The sequence below is a fragment of the Mobula birostris genome, chromosome 14 (assembly GCF_030028105.1).
Source record: "Mobula birostris isolate sMobBir1 chromosome 14, sMobBir1.hap1, whole genome shotgun sequence".
In the NCBI taxonomy this organism is placed as follows: domain Eukaryota; kingdom Metazoa; phylum Chordata; class Chondrichthyes; order Myliobatiformes; family Myliobatidae; genus Mobula; species Mobula birostris.
Window position 1 is genome coordinate 65604858 of NC_092383.1, and position 24572 is coordinate 65629429.

Consider the following 24572-nt stretch of genomic DNA (forward strand, 5'->3'; position numbering starts at 1 on the left):
AAACATTTTGAATGTTGAAAGGCATGGACAGAGTGGATGTGCAAAGTTGTTTCCCATGATGGGGGAGTCTAGTACGAGAGGGCATGACTTAAGGATTGAAGGGCGCCCATTCAGAACTGAAATGCGAAGAAATTTTTTTAATCAGAGGGTAGTGAATCTATGGAATTTGTTGCCACAGGCAGCAGTGGAAGCCAAGTCATTGGGTGTATTTAAGGCAGAGATTGATAGGTATCTGAGTAGCCAGGGCATCAAAGGTTATGGTGAGAAGGCGGGGGAGTGGGACTAAATGGGAGAATGGATCACCTCATGATAAAATGGCGGAGCAGACTCGATGGGCCGAATGGCCGACTTCTGCTCCTTTGTCTTATGGTCTTATGGTGTAAATGCACCTCATATGTTAACCCTATCATTTCTGGGATCATTCTCGTGAATCTCGTCTGGACCCTCTCCAATGCCAACACATCCTTTCTTAGATAAGGGGCCTGAAACTGTCACAATACTCCAAGTGCAGTCTGACCACAGCCTTATAAAGCCTCAGCATTACATCTTGATCTTGTATTCTAATCCTCTTGAAATGAATGTTAACATTACATTTGCCATTACTAACTAAAACTGCCATTGCCACTACTAACTCAACCTGCAAGTTAACCTTTAGGGTACCCTGCACTAAGACCCCCGGGTCCCTTTGCACCTCTGATTTCTGAATTTGCTCCCCGTTTTGAATACAGTCTTTGCCCTTATTCCATCTATCAAAGTGCATGACCCTACACTGTATTCCATCTGCCACTTCCTTGCCCATTCTCTTAATCTGTCCATGTCCTTCTACAGACTCTCTGCTTCCTCAACACCAGCTGCCCTTCCACCTGTCCTTATATCATGGGCAAACTTGGTCAAAAAGCCACCCCATTCCTTTCCATCTGTGATGTTCAAAGGTACCACTAACCACTTGCGTGTCCGATGCTGATTGATTTCAACTGACCTTGATTACTTCTGTGAGGTCGTGGCAATCCATCCAAGAGGCCTATCTCCTCTGACTGCCTATTAACTGGTCTCTGATTCCTCTGCAAACAGCATCTATTCTCATTTCCATGTTAGTGCACCAGAACAAAGTTGCATACCCATTTTTTCCCTCTTTCTCTTTTTGGGCAATAAAGCTTTCTGCAAGTTACAATCACTTCAGCCAGGACACTTATCGCCTGCTGGAAACCTACTGCACCTTCCCTTGAAGAAAGTAAGGTGTGTTTTAAGTAGTGTGGTCTCATGTTAATTGGTGCAAGATGTACAAACGTTTGTACAAAAAAAAATAGGACTCCTGGTCAGACAGTAGGTATTTGGCATCATGGTTAATATTGGCTGGATTGTGGTATTACTACAAAGAGAACACAGCATAAATGTTGTGTGATGATTGTATCATCTGACAAATGAGAGTTATTTATGCATTTTGATCTCCTCATGTAGTTTTGAGGACCAGTAACTTATATCCCCTCGACTTCCTCCCCAAATTTTTAAATGAATGATCCCAAAAGAGTGGAGTCAGCCAGAGCTGTATTCAAAGCAGCTTCTCAAACTTCAAGCTTCAATATAATATCATTATCCAAGTTTAAAATAAAATTTATTGTCGAACTACATACATGGCGCCATATACAACACTGAGATTCTTTTTCTGTGGACATACCCCTTTGCAATTCTACAGGACAATAACTGTAAACAGGATCTGTAAACATCGGGAACTGTAAACAAACTTTGCAAATGCTGATAATAAATAAATAATAATAAATAATGAGCATGAACTAACAAGATAAAGAGTCCTTAAATGAGTGTAATTATCCCTTTTTATTCAAGAGCTTGATGGCTGAGGGGTAGAAATGGTTTTTGAACTTGTTGTTGGTCCAAGTCCTGAGGCACTTGTACCTTCTACCCGATGGCAGCAGTGAGAAAAGAGCATGGCCTGGGTGGTGGGGATCTTTGATGCTGGATGCTGCTTTTCTACAGCAACGTTTCATGTACATATAAACGATGGTTGGGAGGGTTTTACCCCTGATGTATTAGGCCATTACCTTTTGTAGGATTTTACACTCAAAGGCATTGGTGTTCCCATACCAGTAGCGTCATCAGCAAACTTAAACATGGTGTTGGGGTTGTAGTTAGCCACACAGTCATAGGTGCAAAGTGAGTGGAGCAGGGGGCTAAGTAATCATCCCTGCGATGCTCCTGTGCTGATGGAGATTGTGAACAAGATATTTTTGCCAATCCAGACCGACTGGGGTCTACAAGTGAGGAAATCCAGGATCCAATTCCACAAGGAGTATTGAGGCACAGGTCTTGGTGTTTACTAATTAGTTTTTTTAATTAAAATATTTATTATTATTTATTCTTATTTTACAAAGCAGCACAGCATATCACGGAGCAGATACAGTACAGCATATTTACACAGCCATGCCATGACAGGAAAACAAATAAAACTTAAGAGACAGAAAGAAGTTCTAATTTAAGTTCAAATTAACATACAACCAAAATTGATCCCACGCACCTTGCACTTTTCCCTCACTGTTAATTCTTCCCAACATGTGTTCATATGATGAAATCTTAATCATTTCCTCAGTCCATTCCTTCACAGTGGGACATCTTGGTTTTTTCAAATTTTGCAATATAATTCTTGCAACTGTGATGAGACCCACCTTTAAAATAGTGAACTTGTCATTGTTTACATTAGGTATCATTGTCCTATCACCCAGGAGACAAAGCCGTGGGCACAAGGGCAGTGTGGAACCCGACCAATTCCACAACAGATCAAGAACTTTACACCAAAATGGACGAACCATGGAACACTCCCAAATCTTCTGAAAATATATGCCCACCTCATTTTTACATTTCCAGCATAAATTATCATCAACAATCCCCATTTTGTACAGTCTAGTTGGTGTCCAATAATATCTGTGTACTATCTTATACTGAATAAATTTCCCTCTCGCTTCCCTAATATGTCTACCCACATTTGATAAAATATTTGACCACTCATTATCTTCAATATCGCTTCCAAGATCCTTCTGCCATGCTATTTTGAGATTGTTACACGGTTCACCCACAGAGTGCTTGAAGATTTTATAAAACACTGATGGCTTTATGAACTCCCTGTGATAATGGAAAGTATTCAGTTAAGGGGTTACTGTGTGGGTCACCGTTCTTAAATATGCAACTAATGCAATGTCTTATTTGTAAATACTTCCAAAAATTCCCTTTATCTACAAAGTTATCTTTCCTCTGCAAATCCACATATGACATAAAAATCCTATTCTCATCGAGATCACCTACTGTATTTACACCTTTAATCTTCCATTCTTTCCAGTACACCATTCTTTTCCCAGTGCATATCTCAGGGTTATTCCAGAGCGAGGAGTATAACTGGTTTAAATGTGACATTCTACAGGCTTTATGAATTGTACTCCACACACTCCTTGAGTGAAATAGTATAGGATTTTGATTAGTCTTGTTTTCCACATGTTGTCAGAGGATGTTAAGGGGTGAATGTGGTGCAGCCAGGTTCCGTTCTATAATTACCCAATCTAAATCAACATCAGCCCTGTCCCAATGTTTAGCTAATTTGGTCATTTCAAAGGATAATTTATTGGCCCTGACATCTGGTAGACTGAGCCCACCCATGTCCCTGGACAGACGCATCTTACTCATTTTAATTCTGGGCTTCTTTTTTTCCCCCATTGAAAATCATTGATAATTTTATTGTAAACATTGTATACTTAAAGGAAGCATCATAGAAAGATAGTTAAAATGAGGTGCTATGACCATTTTAGCTACATTGACTTTACCCCAGAGCGACAGTCTCAGTGCCCCCCACTTATCCAGATTATTTCTTATCCTACTCAATAATGGGTCATAATTTAAAGTAATTATTTCACCCAAATCCTGACTGAGTTTGACCCCTAGATACTTCATTCCAACTGGCACCCATCTGAAATTAAACTGAGATACTGAGTTTGAATAACACAATTTTGACATTGGCATAGCCTCAGGTCTATTGCTGTTGATTTTATAACCAGATACTTCAGAGTATAATTGAATTGTTTTCATTAGTGGGGGTAAGGAATTAGGAGGGTCACTAATCAGTAATAAAATATCGTCAGCATATAGCATCAGTTTATGCTCCTTTCCGCCTCCCTTTACCCCTCTAATATTTGGATCTGCTCTCATCATGATTGCCAACAGTTCCAAAAAAAAATCATAACTAACAGTGGGGAGAGGGGGTAGCCTTGGCGTGTACTCCTTGAAATGTTGAAAAATGGGGATATGATACCATTTGTAATAACTACAGCCTTAGGGTCTTTATATAAAATTCTAATCCATGATTTAAAGATAGAGCCAAACCCAAAGAATGACAAGGCTGTGATTAAAAATCTCCACTCAACCCTGTCAAAGGCCTTTTCGGCGTCCAGGGAGATGGCAGTAACTGGGATACTGCTTGAGGAGTTCAGCCATGTTAAGTACAGTAATCTCCTTAAATTGTCAGCTGGGGATCTGCCTTTAGTGAAGCCAATCTGGTCAGTATTAATTATAGACAGCAATACTTTCTCTAATCGCGAAGCCAGTATTTTAGTCAATATCTTACAGTCCACATGAATTAAACTTATAGGCCTGTAATTGAAAGGATCTATTGCATCCTTGTCTTTTTTTGGGATCAACGATATTAATGCTTCATTAAATGTATTAGGTAAAGATTCCAAATTAAATGCTTCTGAATAGATTTTTGTTAGAATAGGAGCCAATATATCCAGAAATTTCTTATACTATTCAACTGGGAAGCCATCCATACCTGGAGATTTCCCCATTTTCATAGCCGCAATAGCCCGTCTGACCTCATCCTCAGTAATTGGGGCATCCGAGGACCCAGCTTGTTGTGGGGATAATGCAGGCAATTTTATGTTAGCAAAAAACTGATTCAGCTCCTCCTGGTCATGGTTAAACGGTGATGCATATAAATGTTCATAGAACTGTTGAAAGAGTTTGTTTCTTTCTTTAGATAATGACACTAATGTATCCCCTTTCTTAATTACAGGTATAACACTATTCATATTCTGCTGCTTTAAATATCATGACAGCAGCTTACCAGCTTTGTCACCACCTTAGTAGAAACTTGTTTTTAATCTAAATATTGCATATTCTGCTTTTTGTTTTATATATATTATTTAGCTGGAATTCCAAATTGCACAGATCTTTGTATAAGTCATTGGTATATTGTCTTGATAAGACCTTTTCCAATGTGGTTATTTCTGCTTCCAGTTTTTTTATTTACTCCATGCTTTCTTTCTTCCTTTTAGATGTTTGTGCTATTAATTTTCCTCTTATATACGCCTTGGATGCCTCCCATACCAAGGACAGCTTTACTGTGGTCCCTACGTTCAATTCAAAAAATGAAGTCAGATCCTCAGCCAACTTATCACTAAAATCCTCATCTTTTAACAGCATAGTATTCACTCGCCATCTACCCCTCCTTCCCCTTTCAGTATTTAAATCAATTTGAATTTCAACCGGTGCATGGTCTGATAATGCTTTCAGGCCAATTTTACAGTCTATCATCTGTTCTACAATGGAGTTGGTTATTAGAAAAAAATCTATTCTAGAGTAGGATTTATGTCAGTGAGAGAAAAATGTATATTCTTTTCCGGATGGATTCACCAATCGCCACATATCCACCAGACTTGTATCCTCAATAAGTTGATGTAAGGCAGCCCTGTCCCTAGGTACTGGTGGATGTCTGAAATTTGCTTTTATCAATAACAGAGTCCATTACTTGGTTAAAGTCTCTTGTTAAAGTTATTTTTTCCTTCCTTGGTACCTAAAATTTCATTCACCTTGTTAAGAAAGTCTGGGTCTTCCTTATTAGGTGCATATATGTTACAAAGTACTACTTTCATCCCATTAATAAGTGCATCTGTACAAATTATCCTGTCTTCCTTGTCTTTAAATTCCCCAAACAATACAAAACTAAGTTTTTTGTTAACTAAAATCATTGTCTGATTTTGTTTGCTATTAAATGATGAATAGAATACCTGGGCCACCCAATCTCTTCTAAATTTCAGTGCTTCAACATCTTTAAAATGTGTTTCCTGGACAAATGGAACATCAATTTATTTACCTTTAAGGTATAAAATCTTTTTCCTCTTGATTGGATTTTCACACCCATTAACGTTCCATGATATGAAATTAACCATTTTCAATGTTCTAAACTTCATGCACGCATGTGCGAAAATATACATTGACCCAGGTGGCTGAGTCTGGAATGCAATAAAATGAAAACTCAAAAACAAACCTGTACTCTATCCCCATGCTCAATGATTACCAACAAACACTGCAAATGCCGCGCTCTCAAACAACAAGTAAACAGCCAACATAACCCAAAAACGTAGAAATAAGATATTCCTGCCAGATTAACTAACAAATGAAAACAAACAGGTAGGATAAACTCCACAAAGAAACAGAAAAGAAAAAGACACATGATATGGTCTGCAATGTGCCGCGCCAGCTAGTAAGCCTAGCCCTAATCAGACTGCTTTAACCAGCTCCCCACCCACTTTGTTATACCTAAAAAGTTATCTCCACCTATTACAGTAATCATGTCCTGTCTCTCAGTCAGTGCCAGCGCCGCAGTTTTCCTGAATGAATTTCTCTGCTTCTGCAGCAGTAGTAAAGAACTGTTTTTTCCTTCCCACGTGAAGCGTAGAACTGCTGAATAAGCGAGTGTATACCTCACGCTGACCTTGCAGCATTTTCCGAGCCGTAGTAAATGCCCTCCGTTTTTCAGCCAATTCTCTGGACATATCTGGAAAGAAGGAAACTTTGCATCCCTCCCACTCAACTCCTCTCTTTGCTTTAGCCAGTTGTAGTACTTTCTCTCTGGCCGAAGAGCGCAAGAATCGTATTAGGACCAGCCTGGGAGGGTGATTCTCACCCGGCCTAGGAGCCAAGACCCGATGTGCCCTCTCAATCTCAAACTCTGCATTCAGTTCGATGCCAAATCCTTCAGACATGATTCTCTGCACACACTTAATCAGACTGCCCATTTCTGCTCCCTCCTTTAGTCGGATCAGCCTGACGTTGTTGTGTCTGCTCCTGTTCTCAAGCTCCTTGACACGGTTCCACAGCAGGTCCAAGCGTTTATTATTCTGCTCGCTGGCACCCACCAGTTGCCCAGTGGTGTCCTTCACACTGGAGAGGCGGCCCTCGGCTTCCGTCAGCCTCTCTTGAATGGCATTGACGGAGTTCTTCAGCTCCGTTGTCGTTTTCATAATGGTAGATACATCAGCAGCCACCACGAGTAGAGTGGAACTTATACGACTAACCTCAGCCAGTAAATTTTCCATGTTGGAACTTTGGTCCGTCTGTGTCATTAGTGTGGCTTGAACTTCGGACTGTGGGCCCTGTCTTGTAGCCACGCAGCTCGTTGTAGCGTTCTTAGAAGGTCTTGACATCGTACAGAGTTATCTCACAAAGTTGTTATTAGCACTTTAGTGAAGAAAACAAACAGTTTCTAACTGTGGGACAGCTGTATCCGGAGAAGGCGGGATAAATATGCTCTAATTAATAGAATTTCATAGTGGGTTGTTGGAGCTCCACTAACGTGCGGCCATCTTGCCCGGTGCTCATGTGACTCTACTAATTACAAATGCTTGTAGTTTTGAGGGGATGATGGTGTTAAATGCCTAGGTGTAATCGATAAAGATCATCCGGATGTATGCATCTTTGCTGTCCAGATGTTTCAGGGTTGTCTGAAGAGCCAATGAGATGGCATCCGCTGTGAAGCTGTTGCTCCGGTAGGCAAATTGGAGTGGACCCAAGTCACTTCCCTGGCAAGAGTTAATAAGTTTCATCACCAACGTCTCAAATCACTTCATCACTGTGATTGTAGGTGCTATTGGGTGATAGTCATTGAGGCAGGCCAATGCACTTTTCTTGGCCACTGCTATACTTGATGACTGCTTGAAGCAGATCGGTACCTCAGACTGCCGAAGCAAGAGGTTAAAGATCTCAGTGAACACACCAGCCAGTTGATCTGTACAAGTCTTCAGTACGAAGCCAGGTACCCCATCTGAGCTGATTGGTTTTCAGGGGTTCATCCCCCAGAAGGCTGCTCTCATGTTGGCCTCAGAGACTGAAATCATAGGATCATTGCGAGCTGTGGTAGTTCATAATGGCTCCTCTGTATTTTGATGGTCAAACTGAATATAGGAGGCATTGAGCAAACCTGGAAGCAAAGTCCAGCCATTTCCCATTTTGCTTGATTAACTTCAAAAGGAGCAACAGTATTCAAGCCCTGTACAACCGTCGAGCATTCTACATTGGTTCAAGTTTGGTTCAGAATTTTCCCTTTGCCTATGAGATGGCTTTCTGGAGATCATACCTGGATCTCTTGTAACTTTTCTGATCACCAGATGCATGCCTCTGATCTGGTTCTCAGTAGATTCTGGATCTCATGGTTTGTCCAGGGCTTCTGATTGGGGAAGACTCTTAACGATTTTGTGGAAATGCACTCATCTACAGCTGTTTTAATAAAGTCTGTGACAACCATGGTCTATTCAGTCAGATCCCTAGATGAGTGCTTGAACACGGCCCAGCCCACTGACTTGAAGCAACCCCATAGATGCTGCTCTGCCTCCTCAGCTACCTCTTTGTTGTCCTAATTACTGGACCTTTGCTCTTTAGCCTCTGCCTGTATGCAGGTAGAAGACAGCCAAGTGATCAGAATTATCAAAATGCAGTCTGGGCAAGGAACGGTAGGCATTCCTTATCTTAGTATAACAGTGGTCTAGTATGTTAGCACCCCTGGCAGCACAGGTTATTATGCTGATGATGATTGGTCAGCATTTTCTTCAAGCAAGCCTGGCTGAAGTCACCAACTATGATTTGAACTGCATTGGGATGAACTGTTTCTTGTATGGAGACGGCATCATACGGTATCATGAGCGTTTGATTATAGTTGGCCACTGGTGTATGTAAACTGCAATCTGAATTACAGAGAACTCTCGAGGTAAATAGAATGGATGGCAAGTGTTCAAGGTCGAGGGAATACAATTTCAACAAAACCGCCACATCAGAGCACCAATGAGAGTTTAGTGTAAAACACACACCTCCTCCTTTTGCCTTTCCTGAATTAGTAGTTTAGTCCATCCTGTAAACTGAGAAGCTTTCGAGTTTGATCATTTTATCTGTTGTGACCGGTGAAAGCCCCATTTCAATCAGGCATACAATGGAACAGGCTTTCAGTTCTCTCTGACAGAGCAGCTTGCCCTCAGCTCTTCAGTTTTGTTCTCCAGCGACTGCAGATGCTGGGTAGAGGGCGCCTCATCCCTCTGTGTTTCAGCCTGGCTTGGAGTCTCCCCACCTCCTGGCTCGCCTTCGGCCATGATGATGAACCTTCACCCTCTTAAAGGTGCCATGCCTGTCTGGGCCGCTGAGTCTATCAGTCGGTTGTGAGATCTGAAGATCATGCAGTTGATTTAAAATTTCATTGCTTAAAGACAATATAGATGCTACAGATTGCAGTGAGGTATATTTAAAAGAATTTTCTGCAGCCCACAGAATGTCGCCAATGATCACCAGCATCATCTTGTACCTAAAATGGACAGATAACTAATATACATAAGACAAACTGTGAAATTACAATTACCTCATTCTCTCTTTAGAATCGTTCTTCTTCTTTGGGAAAAACCAATCCTGAACCTTTCAAATTAGTTCCAGAAACTCCAACTATTGCTGCTCTGTCATCTAACCTGCTAATGCCCCCTTCCTATCAACTTGGGTCAGCACCTCTCTCATGCCTCTGTAGTTCCCTTTAATCCACTATAATACCGATACTTCTAATGTCAGTTTATCCCTCTCAAACTGCAGGGTGAATTTTAATATACAATAATCACAGCCTCCAAAAGGTTCCATAAGAGATAGGAACAGAACAAGAACGTTTAACCTATCAAGTCTGCTCCACCATTTCATCACAGCTGGTTTTCCCTCTCAGCCCAATTCTCCTGCCTTCTCCCAGTAAACTTCACACCTTGACTAATCAAGAACCTATTAACCTCTGCCTTAAATACACCCAACGACCTGGCTTCCACAGATTTGCCACCCTCTGGCTAAAGAAATACCCTATCATCTCCATTCTAAGTGGACGTCTCTCTATTCTGAGGTTTTGCCTTCTGGTCCTAGACCCCCCACTATGGGAAACATCCTCTCCACATCTACTAGGTTTCAAATGAGATCGCCCCTCATTCTTCTAAATTCTAGTGAGCCATTAAATGCTCATGTGATAACCCTTTCATTTCCAGAAACATTCTCATGAACCTCCCCTGAATCCTTTCCAATGTCAGAACATCCTTTCCTAGATAAGGGGTCCAAAACTACTCAAAATACTCCAATCGAGGCCTCACCAATGCCTTATAAAGTCTCAGCATTACATCCTTGCTTTTATATTCTAGTCCTCTCAAAATGAATGCCTTCTTCATCACTGATTCAACCTGCAAGTAACCTTTAGGGAATCCTGCACAAGGTTTCCCAAGTATATTTGCACCCCAGATTTTTCAATTTTCTCTCCATTTAGAAAATAGTCTATGCTTTTGTTCCTTCTACCAAAGTGCATGACCATACACTTCCCTACACTATATTCCATCTGCCACTTTGCCCATTCTCCCAATCGGTCAAGTTTTTCTACATACTCTCTGCTTCCTCAGCACTACTTGCTCCTCCACTTATCTTTCTATCATCTGAAAACTTGGCCACAAAGCCATCAACTTTGTCCTCCAAATCATTGACATAACATAAAAAAAGTCAATGTCAGCCAACCAGGAAAGGCTCCCTTTGTTCCCATTCTTTACCTCCAGCCAATCAGCCAATCCTGTGTCCATGCCAATATCTTTCCTGTAATACTATGGGCTCTTATCTTCTTCACAGCCTAGGTGCAGCACCTTATCAAAGGCCTTCTGAAAATCCAACTCCACAACATCCTCAAAAAATTCCAAGAGATTTGTTAGGCAAGACTTTCCCTTAAGGAAACTTTTCTTACTTTGGCCTATTTTATCATGTGCCTCCAAGTATCCTGAGACCCCATCCTTAGCAATTGACTCCAACATATTTCCAATCCAATCACTGAGGTCAGACTAAATGGCGTGTAATTTCCTGCCTCCCTCCCTTCTGTCATGGTCCCGTCCGGCAATGCCCCATCTTGCTATTGTCTCCTTGATTAGGTCTTAATCCCCTCGTCTGATTTCCAATTGTTCCCAGTTTTCATTAATTACAGCACACCTGCTTTCCATCAGCGACCTGAGGATAAGAACCCTGGCGTCACTGCCATGCTTTGCCAGTTTGTTTGTGTAAACCTCATTTCATAGAAACATAGAAAGTAGGTGCAGGAGTAGGCCATTCGGCCCTTCAAGGCTGCACCGCCATTTATTATGATCATGGCTGATCATCCAACTCAGAACCCCGCCCCAGCCTTCCCTCCATACCCCCTGATCCCCGTAGCCACAAGGGCCATATCTAACTCCCTCTTAAATACAGCCAATGAACTGGCCTCAACTGTTTCCTGTGGCAGAGAATTCCACAGATTCACCACTCTCTGTGTGAAGAAGTTTTTTCTAATCTCGGTCCTAAAAGGTACCCCCTTTATCCTCAAACTGTGAATTCTTGTCCGGACTTCCCCAACACCGGGAACAATCTTCCTGCATCTAGCCTGTCCACTCCCTTTAGGATTTTATATGTTTCAATCAGATCCCCCCTCAATCTTCTAAATTCCAAAGAGTACAAGCCCAGTTCATCCAGTCTTTCTTCATATGAAAGTCCTGCCATCCCAGGAATCAATCTGGTGAACCTTCTTTGCACTCCCTCTATGACAAGGATGTCTTTCCTCAGATTAGGGGACCAAAACTGCACACAATACTCCAGGTGTGGTCTCACCAAGGCCTTGTACAACTGCAGTAGTACCTCCCTGCTCCTGTACTCGAATCCTCTTGCTATAAATGCCAGCATACCATTCGCCTTTTTCACCGCCTGCTGTACCTGCATGCCCACTTTCAATGACTGGTGTATAATGACACCCAGGTCTCGTTGCACCTCCCCTTTTCCTAATCAGCCACCATTCAGATAATAATCTGTTTTCCTATTTTTGCCACCAAAGTGGATAACTTCACATTTATCCACATTAAATTGCATCTGCCATGAATTTGCCCACTCACCCAACCTATCCAAGTCACTTTGCATCCTCTTAGCATCCTCCTCACAGCTAACACTGCCACCCAGCTTTGTGTCATCCGCAAACTTGGAGATGCTGCATTTAATTCCCTCATCCAAGTCATTAATATATATTGTAAACAACTGAGGTCCCAGCACTGAGCCTTGCGGTACCTCACTAGTCACCGCCTGCCATTCTGAAAAGGTCCCGTTTATTCTCACTCTTTGCTTCCTGTCTGCTAACCAATTCTCTATCCATATCAATACCTTACCCCCAATACCGTGTGCTTTAAGTTTGCACTCTAATCTCCTGTGTGGGACCTTGTCAAAAGCCTTCTGAAAATCCAAATATACCACATCCACTGGTTCTCCCCTATCCACTCTACTAGTTACATCCTCAAAAAATTCTATGAGATTCATCAGACATGATTTTCCTTTCACAAATCCATGCTGACTTTGTCCGATGATTTCACCGCTTTCCAAATGTGCTGTTATCACATCTTTGATAACTGACTCCAGCAGTTTCCCCACCACCGACGTTAGGCTAACCGATCTATAATTCCCTGGTTTCTCTCTCTCTCCTTTTTTAAAAAGTGGGTTTACATTAGCCACCCTCCAATCCTCAGGAACTAGTCCAGAATCTAACGAATTTTAACGAGAATTATCACTAATGCATCCACTATTTCTTGGGCTACTTCCTTAAGCACTCTAGGATGCAGACCATCTGGTCCTGGGGATTTATCTGCCTTCAATCCCTTCAATTTACCTAACACCACTTCCCTACTAACATGTATTTCACTCAGTTCCTCCATCTCATTGGACCCTCTGTCCCCTACTATTTCTGTAAGATTATTTATGTCCTCCTTAGTGAAGACAGAACCAAAGTAATTATTCAATTGATCTGCCATGTCCTTGCTCCCCATAATCAATTCACCTGTTTCTGTCTGTAGGGGACCTACATTTGTCTTTACCAGTCTTTTCCTTTTTACATATCTATAAATGCTTTTACAGTCAGTTTTTATGTTCCCTGCCAGTTTTCTCTCATAATCTTTTTTCCCCTTCCTAATTAAGCCCTTTGTCCTCCTCTGCTGAACTCTGAATTTCTCCCAGTCCTCAGGTGAGCCACTTTCTCTGGCTAATTTGTATGCTTCTTCTTTGGAATTGATACTATCCCTAATTTCTCTTGTCAGCCATGGGTGCACTACCTTCCTTGATTTATTCTTTTGCCAAACTGGGATGAACAATTGTTGTAGTTCATCCATGCAATCTTTAAATGCTTGCCATTGCATATCCACCGTTAATCCTTTACGTGTCATTTGCCAGTCTATCTTAGCTAATTCACGTCTCATACCTTCAAAGTTACCCCTCTTTAAGTTCAGAACCTTTGTTTCTGAATTAACTATGTCACTCTCCATCTTAATGAAGAATTCCACCACATTATGGTCACTCTTACCCAAGGGGCCTCTCACGACAAGATTGCTAATTAACCCTTCCTCATTGCTCAAAACCCAGTCCAGAATAGCCTGCTCTCTAGTTGGTTCCTCAACATGTTGGTTCAAAAAACCATCCCGCATACATTCCAAGAAATCCTCTTCCTCAGCACCTTTACCAATTTGGTTCACCCAATCTACATGTAGATTGAAGTCACCCATTATAACTGCTGTTCCTTTATTGCACACATTTCTAATTTCCTGTTTAATACCATCTCCGACCTCACTACTACTGTTAGGTGGCCTGTACACAACTCCCACCAGCGTCTTCTGCCCCTTAGTGTTACGCAGCTCTACCCATATCGATTCCACATCTTCCCGGCTTATGTCCTTCCTTTCTATTGCGTTAATCTCTTCTTTAACCAGCAATGCCACCCCACCTCCCCTTCCTTCATGTCTATCCCTCCTGAATATTAAATATTCTGATCCCTCCTGATCTCTCGGGACTGTCAGTTTTAAGCTCCGTACCATTCCCTGGATCATCTCTGTAAACCTTGTGTCTGTGTAAAGATTCTCCTGAATACCTATTCCACCTCATGGATGACCCTGTCCCCATGCCTGTGTCCTACTCTTGGGTTTGTCCCCAGCCACGTCCTTGCAACACCTTCATGAATAGTGGAGTGACTTTTGAAGGCTTCCAATCCTCCACAACCATGCCAGAATCTAATGATTCTTGAAAGATCACTAATAATACCTCCACAATCTCCCCAGCCACATCTTTCAGAAGCCGATTGCACTCACTTCTCATCTCTGACACTCCAAATTGCAACATACTGCTAGTGTCTTCCACAGTGAAGACTGATACAAAATACTTACTGTATTCAGTTTGTCCACCATCACTATCTCTTCAGAATTATTTCCAGTAGTCTGATATCCATTCTCACCTCTGCTTTACTATACATATATATATATAAACTTTGATATTGGCAAGTTTCCTTTCATGTTTCACCTTTTCCCTTCATATGGCTTTTGAAATTACCTTCTGTTTTGTAAAAGCTTTCCAATCCTCTAACTTCCCAATAATTTTTGCCCTACTATATTATGTTGTTTTTGACTTGCTTTGTCAGCCACAGTTGTGTCATCCTGTCTTTCTAATACTACTTCTTTGAGATGTATCTATACTGAGCCTTCAGAATTTCTCCCAGAAACTCCAGATACTGCTGTTCTGCTATCATCCCGGCTGCTGTCCCCTTTGGCCAGCTACTCTCTCATGCCTCTGTAATTCCCTTTACTCCACTGCAGTACTGATACATGTGATTTTAACTTCTCCTTCTCATATTGCAGTGTGAATTGTTTCATATTATGATCACTGTCTCCTCAGAGTTCCTTTATCTTAAGCTCCCCAATGAAATCTGGGTCGATGCACAACATCCAATCCAGAAAAGCCTTTCTACTACAGGCTGCTCTATAAGGCCATTTCCTTGGCTTCTATAAGTTCCTTCTCTTGGGATCCAGCACTAACCCGATTTTCCCAATCTACATGCATATTGAAATCCACCCCCCCCCCCACCACCACCATAGAAATATTGCCCTTCTTACACGCTTTTTCTGCCTCCCTTTGTAATATGTACACCACATTCTAGTTACTGTTCAGGGGCCTGAATACAGCTCTCATCAAGGTCTTTCTTCTCTTGCAGTTTCTTAACTCTACCCACAAGGACCCTACCTCTTCTATGTCACTTTTTTTTCTAAGGGTCGGATTTCATTTTTTTTTAACCAACAGAGCCAGCCCACTCCCTCGAGCCACTTGCTTGTCCTATCCATACAATGTGCATCCTTGGGTGCTAAGCTCCCAACTAAGATCTTCCTTCAGCCACGACTCAACGTCAGAGCTGCCAATTTCTAACGGCGCTACAAGCATGCCTTATCGTGCATCGTGCATGCATTCAAACATAGCACCTTTAGTTCTGTATTGATCACTCTTTTCAATTTGAGTGAATTATATGATATCAAAACAAGACATCAAGGAAGCAGAGTGGACCATAGGGCCACTTCTTCAGTGGCTGGGGTCAATCAGTATAACTCAAAAATTTTGGATGCATATTACGAAAATATAGCCACAAATCGTTTGGTTGCTCAGTGTAGAACCTCACCAGGGGCGAGGTGATAAACTTTGAAAACCATCTATAATGAATGATTAAAACAGATGATGCCTAATTTGCGGCGCTGTTCCACTATTTCGCTGCACTCTGTTTCAAAAACAATAAACTTGGTGATCTTTAAATCCGTGCCTTCTGGGTCAGACATCTCTCTCCGCGAGATCACAAAATCATTGAAACAAAAACAAGTCAAGATAGTGAAGGGAGTCATTCCGCCCACTGTGTTTGTACCGGTCAGATTAATCTACCTTATCCCGTCGAACATCTTCAACTTCATAGCACTGCCATTAATACCTATTCAACTACACGCCCAATTTAGCGCGTTGTTTTAATGTGAGGGGCATTTCTGTCCCTTTCGTCCTTTGCAGTGAGTTTCCAGACCCCACCTATACTGTATTTTATCTCTTCGCCCCCCCCCTCGTCTTTTTACCTATTATATTTCTATATAAGTTATCCCTTTACAAATGTATACACTTCCACTCTCCCTCCTGGCTTATCCAACTGTTCTGCATGGATCAGGTCAAGCGATGCTCTCTCTGACCACGGTACCACTTGCTCTTGTTTTTGTTCCCTGCAGACGCTATAGCTCTTCCTAGTTGCCCAAGAGTCCCGCCTCTGGTTACTTCCGATTGGTTTACTGCTTTTTCGCAAACCCGGCTCCTCTTTCGGCCAGTGGGCGGATTGACTGTCCATCATCTGATAGCTTTAGGGAGGGGAGGGGAGGTGTTAATTGTTCAGCCGTGATACCGGGGAAGAGAGAGCGAGGTAAGAGAGGGATGGGGTAGGTATAGTTATTGATGAGTACAATTAGATTTGCGTTAAGGGGGATGACTTCGGGAAGGTGCAGTGTGTGGTTTGTTCATGTGTACAATTACTTCCTGGTATTTGGAGCTCAACACCGCATCTACGCTAATCTGTTGCATTGAATAGTTTGGTAATTGTCTAATGAATTTCCGGGGACTATCTGGTTTTAACCCCGACTTTAATCGATAGGCTTTCGTTTTATCAAGACTGGGAGCAGCTCTAAAAATATGATGTTTGTTCTGTTAATAAAACGTAATGAGTTAATCTGAAAGCATTCACAAGAGCTCTGAAACCTTGTCCGATCAGACACAGTGGTGTGTTCCATCAGCGGGCCATTGAAATTACATGTGCATTGAAACTGGGTTCACTTCCTATATGATAGCTTTTCAGTAACTTTTTTGGTGGGGAGAAAATTGTTGCGAACTATAGGTGTTTCCTATAAATTATTGGCACAGCACACACCTTGTTCGTTTTTGACTTGTCTCTGCAATGCCCATGGTCATTGTGCAGTTTAAGATAAAATTTCAGGAATGTAAATATGGGAAATAATTGAAAAATCTAACCTAAAATTTATATCTGGTATAAAGTGGAAAAATATTATGTAAATTATATTCAATGCGATTATTCTTTATTAACCATTATCCTAATTACCAATCCTTCCAGTGTTGTCATTATTTTCTCATTTGCTGGAATATTGATGCAGGACATTTGCATCACAGTTGTCTTGTGTTGAGTCTCTATCACAAGCACAAAAGGCTCAGTCTGTTCTTGTGGTTACCAGCAGGTCTGTGGAGCACTTTGAAGTGAGATTTATATTTGATTTTTTTTTTAATGCTTCATTGAACTTTTTGGGAAAATCAAGTCAACTGGACTTGCTGCATTGTCTTGAAGACATTTCACCACTCAAGGAAAGGCTTCTTCAGTTCTAATCCATGATGGGTAGTTTTCCAGCTTTTAAACTCCCTGAGTTGTTGAAAGGTATAGCAGTCACTTAAAGGTTGCTAAGAGTCAGAGAGGTAATGAGAGGTTCATTAGTCTTACCTTTGAATGGAGGTGTGAACTGTTGTGGAGATGTTGGGGTAGCAGTGGTCTCGTACCCCACCCCGTCTGTTCAGGGATGGGTTTCCAGTTTGACAAAGGTGGCTTCCTTAACCTCTCTTTCAAACCACCTACTCTCCCTGTCTAAAATGTGCACATTATTATCATCAAAGGAGTGTCCCTCATCCTTTAGGTGTAGATGTACAACCGAGTCTGGATCTGAGGGTTTAGCCCTCCTATGTTGGACCATCCTGTTTGTGAAGTGGTTGTTTTGCCTCACCAATATACAGATCTGTGGAATTCTCATTGCAATGGATAGTGTGTACAACCTTGGATAGCATGTACAACATTGTCCCTTTTTTAAAGAAAGGGGCTTCCCTTCCTCCACTATCAACTCTGCTCTTAAACGCATCTCCCCCATTTCACATACATCTGCTCTCACTCCATCCTCCCGCCACCCCACTAGGAATAGGGTTCCCCTGATCCTCACCTACCACCCCACCAGCCTCTGGGTCCAACATATTATTCTCCGTAACTTCCGCCACCTCCAACGGGATCCCACCACTAAGCACATCTTTCCCTCCCCCCCCCCCCCTGCATTCCGCAGGGATCGCTCCCTACACAACTCCCTTGTCCATTCGTCCCCCCCCATCCCTCCCCACTGATCTCCCTCCTGGCACTTATCCGTGTAAGCGGAACAAGTGCTACACATGCCCTTACACTTCCTCCCTTACCACCATTCAGGACCCCAAACAGTCCTTCCAGGTGAGGCAACACTTCACCTGTGAGTCGACTGGGGTGATATACTGTGTCCGGTGCTCCTGATGTGGCCTTTTATATATTGGCGGGACCCGACGCAGACTGGGAGACTGCTTTGCTGAACATCTACGCTCTGTCCGCCAGAGAAAGCAGGATCTCCCAGTGGCCACACATTTTAATTCCACATCCCATTCCCATTCTGACATGTCTATCCACAGCCTCCTCTACTGTAAAGATGAAGCCACACTCAGGTTGGAGGAACAACACCTTATATTCCGTCTGGGTAGCCTCCAACCTGATGGCATGAACATCGACTTCTCTAACTTCCGCTAGGCCCCACCTCCCCCTCGTACCCCATCTGTTACTTATTTTTATGCACACATTCTTTCTCTCATTCTCCTTTTTCTCCCTCTGTCCCTCTGAATATACCTCTTGCCCATCCTCTGGGTTCCCCTCCACTCCTTGTCTTTCTTCTCGGACCTCCTGTCCCATGATCCTCTCGTATCCCCTTTTGCCAATCACCTGTCTAGCTCTTGGCTCCATCCCTCCCCCTCCTGTCTTCTCTTATCATTTTGGATCTCTCCCTCCTCCTGCAACTTTCAAATCCCTTACTCACTCTTCCTTCAGTTAGTCCTGATGAAGGGTCTCGGCCTGAAATGTCGACTGCACCTCTTCCTACAGATGCTGCCTGGCCTGCTGCGTTCACCAGCAACTTTGATGTGTGTTGCTTGAATTTCCAGCATCTGCAGAATTCCTGTTGTCAACATTGTTCTGTTTATATTTGGTTGTAGGATCTTTAGGGTGGACAGGTTTCCGTCTGAATATGCTTGTAGGGATTTGGTGTTTGTTGAAAACCCTTCTGGGTTTCTCAGAAACCGCAGCTACATATGGGATGACTATGTTTTAAGACCATAAGGTATAGGAGAAGAATTAGGCCATTGAGTCTGCTCCACCATTTAATCATGGTTGATCCTTTTTTCCTCTCAACTGCATTCCCCAGCCTTCCCTCATAACCTTTGATTTCATATTCAATCAAGAACCTATCAGTCTCTGCCTTAAATACACCCAACATCCTGGCCTCCACAGCTGCCTATGGTAACAAGTTCCACAAATTCACCACCCTCTGGCTAAAGAAATTTCTCTGCGTCTGTTTTAAATAGACACCCCTCTATCGTGAGGTTGTGCCATTTTATCCTAGCCTCCCCATCATGGGAAACATCCTTTCCTCATCTACTCTGTCTAGGCCTTTCAACATTCAAAAGGTCTCAATAAGATCCCTCCTCAGCGAGTACAGATCCAGAGCCATCAAATGTTCCTCGTATGACAACTGTCTGCTTTGTTTCTTACCTCTGTCTGTTGGGCTGATACCCCTGCTGGTTTTTGTTGCTGTCTTGATGAAGGCTATGAGGTGCAAGCCTTCACAAAAGACATCAACTCAGTGGATAATAACATCAAATTTACATGAGAAGCCATCAAGAACAATAGACTGGTGTATTTAGATAGTGCAGTACTTGTCAAAGAAAATGGACATCTAGATATTGAAGTTTACAGGAAACCAACCCACACAGATCAGTATCTATGGTTTGACTCTCATCACCCATCAGAACATAAGTTGGGGGTTATCAGACCTCTACATCATCGTGCCGAGAATATGCCCGCCAACATTACAGCTAAAGACAAGGCGCGCAAGTATTTGAGAGAAGCCTTGAAAGCTTGCGGCTACCCTTACTAGACCTTCATCAAGGCAGCAACAAAAACCTGTAATTGAAAGCAGAATAGTCCAGTTGAGGCAATGTTGCAATATCCTGGAATGAAAGTATTGTCCTCAATAGGCATTGAGAAATGTTCTCTTGAAAGAGATAAAATTGAGATTGAACACAATTATGTATGACTGAAGAGCCTAGAGGTTATAATTTCAAAATAAGATGTTGGACATTAAAGATTTTGAAGGAGAAATTCTCAGAGGCTCAGCGATATTTGGAATCTTAAATCACAGGGTCTGTAGTTATTAACTATATTTGAGATGATGTCTCCTCGACAAAAAAAGGAATCCAGGAAAACGTGAAATTGTGGAAAAGGAAGTCATTAGAGAAGGCCTGCATGATCGTATGATAGAGTAAACTTGGGGCAGAGTGGGAGGAATGTTGTCCTTCTGTTATTATTCCTTGATGTGCTTTATCAAATAGCAGACACACAAGCAAATTGCCTCAAATGCAAGAGATCAGTTGCCCACAAAGCTGACATTTGGAATGGATGGAAGGAAAGCGTGCTGACATTGCATGGTTAAGATTGTAGCAGAGAAGTATGTGAGTTTTTATGACTGATTAAATCTCAGATGTAAACTTGGATTGCAACATTTTTCTATTTGGTGCCGGGGAGCTGGCCATTCCTAATAAAGCACAGGCTGATCCATAAGAACCAACTCCTGAAATTATTGGTCAAGAATTAATATTGTTAAATTTTGGAGAGAAAATAGAAGCTGCTGCTGAGCCACTCTGTAAGCCTCAAAACCATGCCCCTGTGGTCTTGAGTAGAAAATTGTGGTTAGCCCTGCTCCAAAGGTATGAGTGCATAATGCAATTTGATACTTCCTTGCAGTTCTAAGAAACACGAAAGACTAGATGTATTGTAATCTGGAGCAAGAAACAAACTGCTGGAGGAACTCAGCAAGTCAGGCCAGTTTCGCCCTGAAGCATAGATCATCCCCCTGTCTCCACAGATGCTGCCTGACCTGAATTCCTTGAGCAGTTTGTATTTTTTTTGGCTCCTGTTCTAAGAGAATGCTGCACTATTTGAGGTGTGGCTCACTGAATGATACATTGGCTCTTGGGTGAATGTAAACCTTCACTTTCACTATTGGAGAAAAATCAGATGAGGTTTCTTTTCCGCATGTATCTTCCCTTTGAATTGATGAGATGTATCCTACTGACAACATCATTGCTTAGGAACTCCTTTGAGCATTGTATAACCAGGTTAAAATTTAATTGCCTTGGTTGCAAGTGGCAAAATTTTTGTGAACTAAGCTATGCCAACCAGTCTTCCTCTCCCAAACATCAGGCAGAGGTATCTTGGAGTGGGCAGTCTCTAGAATTTCAGAATTCCTTACAGTGAGCCAGAGCCAAGAAGGGTTTCCATTCCTGAAATATCTGTCCTCCTGCTCCCCTTTCCTCATGTTGAGCACGGATTGTTTTCCGTCCAGTTTTGTGGAGCTGGTAATGAGACCAGCGTGCAAAGCAGGGACAGCCAAGGAGCGTGCTTGCAATCATGATGTGACCCTTCTTATGGTTCCTCGATTACTTTTGTTTCTTTTCACAGATGGCTACAAGTGCAGCGTGTTCCCCAGCATGTCCATCTTTTCCCAGAGGGCAGACTGTGAACTTGTGATCACATTCCTGTCAGCCAAGGTGTTCAGCACCGTTCACCCCAAGCAACTTTGAATGGGCAAAGACAGGCTTACCAGAATTTCAAAAGGGGTTGACAGGAATCTCTAAATACACCAGCGGTGTGTGACCATCTATGCACATCCTATCAGCAGGCACTTTGTTACAATCTTTATGTCATGGGCCTCTACAATAAGCCAAATGGTGTTGACTGGGTGTTGATACAATCCCAATTTTCCAAGTTGTTTCTTCATGTTACTTTACCCAATTTCTAGTCTTTGCAATATTTTTACCAATGCAGCACAAAAGCCACTGAAGGAAACATTCTGCAAAAGGCAACTTTATGCAGTTAAGTGCCAAATGCCATACACCCAACGATAAATTATTCTTTTACTTTACCCTTCATGATGCCTTCTGTTTCCTTTTCCTACCAGTGGCTGCAGCACATTGCAGAAGGCTGCAGGCTTAGAGGAGACTGCAGTGAGACTTGCAAGTTTCGGCAGAAAGTCAAGTGTACCAGTATGTTTTGCAGGGACAAGCACTGGCTGGCAGACAATATCAAAGCTATTGGTGTGGTGACAAGACACTGTTGGACAATGCAGGGCCTAGAATGTGTCCTAAACCCAGACAGCAATATTTTAAGGAATTTTTCTACCGGAGGTACTTTAATAAACTTACTTTCATCAAAAAAAAACTAACCTAAAGCACATAAAATGTATGCCCAGGATAAAAAGGGTTAGATACAAAGTGAAACTCTCTCTACTACAGTGTCCCATTAAAAACTCGTATGCCATTTTAAATGTAGGTTTAAACCAGTGAAATACAGGCAGATTTCCACATGAAATAAACTACCACTGTTGCAGAGAAACCCTATAACAATTATTGTTATCTGTTAGGGCACCACTGAATGCAGGTATCCTGGGATGTGGCAAGAGCAGTATGAACTTACACTGCAGAGCATTAGAAGTTGGCAACTTCCATTTTGTGAGCAGTGGTAGTTGAGCCATCATAAGACACAGGAGCAGAATTAGGCTATTCAGCACATCGAATCTGCTCTGCCATTTGATCATGGCTGATTTATTTTCCCCCTCCTCCCCATTCTCCTGCCTCTTCCCATAACCTTTGATGCCTTTACTAATCAAGAAACTATCAAGCACTGCTTTAAATATACCAGTGACTCGGTCTCCACAACCATCTGTGACAATGAATTCCAAAGATTCGTCACTCTCTGGCTAAAGAAATTCCTCCTCATCTTTGTTCTAAAGGGAAGTCCTAATCTGAGGCAGTGCCTCTGGACCTATAACCTCCTACCAATAGAACCATCCCTCGTTGAGTTCATGGCTAGCTGCAGAAGCTGTCCACCATTCCATTTGGAAAACGTGACTTCCAAGCTCTGCCAGAAGTTTTCTGCAGTGGTGGTGCTGGTTTTTCCCATACTCCTTGGCATAGCATGCAGGCTTCCTGGCACCCCTACCAAGGCACCAAGGGTTTTAATGTCCATAGTCCGTAGATGATGTTAAAATAGTTGGCACTGTAGAAAATGAAGAAGATTATCAACAATTACAGGGGGATCTTTACAGCTGTTCAATTGGCCAAGGAATGGCATTCAGATAAGTGTGAAGTGTTGCATTTTGGGAAGTCAAACCACAGTAGAACGTACACAGTGAATGGTAGTGCCCCGGGGAGTTCTGTAGAATGAGACTACGCACATATTGTTCCCTGAAAGTGGTGTCACAGGTAGAAAGGGATGTGAAAATGCGTCAATCAGGGCTCTGAGTACAGGAGCAACAAACAGTCTGTTGGTGGAAGTCAGCAGGTCAAGCTGCGTCGGTGGTTGGCAGGGTGGGTGGGGATACTATTCATATTTCAGGCTGAGGTCCTACATCGGGACCTGATGCGGAGTGTTGAGCTAAAACAACAATAATTCTTTATCCCCCAGTGGTGCTGATCAACCCACGGAGTTCCACCAGCAGTTTGTTGATCCAGTTTCCAGCATCTGTGATTTCTTGTGTTTCCATAGAGTACAGCAGCCGAGATGTTGTGTTGCAGCTGTACAAGACATTGTTGAGGCCCCACCTGAGGTATGGTGTACCTATAACCTTAGTTACCCTGTAATACAAAATTTGTCATTAATATGGAAAGAGTACAAAGATTTACAAAAATGTTGCTGTGATTCAAGGACACCAAGGCTTCTCAATACACAGGATGGACCAGACTGCTGACTCAGAGAGGGCAAAAGGTGGAGGTCTGTGTTTCATGGTAAACTCTTTGTGGTACTCGGATGATTCAGAGAGGGCAAAAGGTGGGGGTATATATTTCATGACCTGAGGGCTTCTTAATACATAGGATGGACCAGACTGCTGATTCCGAGAAGGGAAAAGGTGGAGGTCTGTGTTTTATGGTAAACTCTTTGTAGTACTGGGATGCAGCGGTCTTGTCACAACTCTTGTTCCCCCAACCTGGAACATCTAATGATTAAGTTCTGGCTGTTCTACTTGCCGAAAGAGCTCTCCTTCGTGACGCTGATCACAGTTTACATACAGCCAAAGGCTGCCTACTTGAGGTTGAAATTTTGAAGTTTTCATCAGAGTCCCTTTGTGACATTATCATCCAGGGATTAACTTTTGTGCAAACCATCCCATCTGCCATGGATGCAGATGAAATGTGTCTAGTGATTTGCCATTTGCCTGACTCTACACTATGTGAAGTTTATCTGAGCTGATCACTGGGGTTGATGTATTCAGTGAAACTATCCTTTCATGTTTACTTTCCCCTTA

General features: G+C 42.4%; 1 protein-coding gene across 4 annotated transcripts in view; it reads left to right on the forward strand.

Annotated features, from left to right (window-relative positions):
* The window catches only part of LOC140209508 (small integral membrane protein 29-like), a 64705-nt gene that overhangs the window by 11764 nt on the left and 28369 nt on the right, over window positions 1–24572 (forward strand). The window contains exons 1-2 of one of the 4 annotated variants that reach the window (XM_072277756.1): window positions 16563–16579; window positions 23816–23876. The exons of 1 other annotated variant lie outside the window; for it this stretch is intronic. The gene's annotated coding sequence lies outside the window, so the exon portion shown is untranslated. Of the gene's footprint in view, window positions 1–16527; window positions 16580–23734; window positions 23877–24572 lie in introns of those variants that run through there. 2 more of the 4 variants (XM_072277754.1, XM_072277755.1) reach the window with 2 other exon arrangements.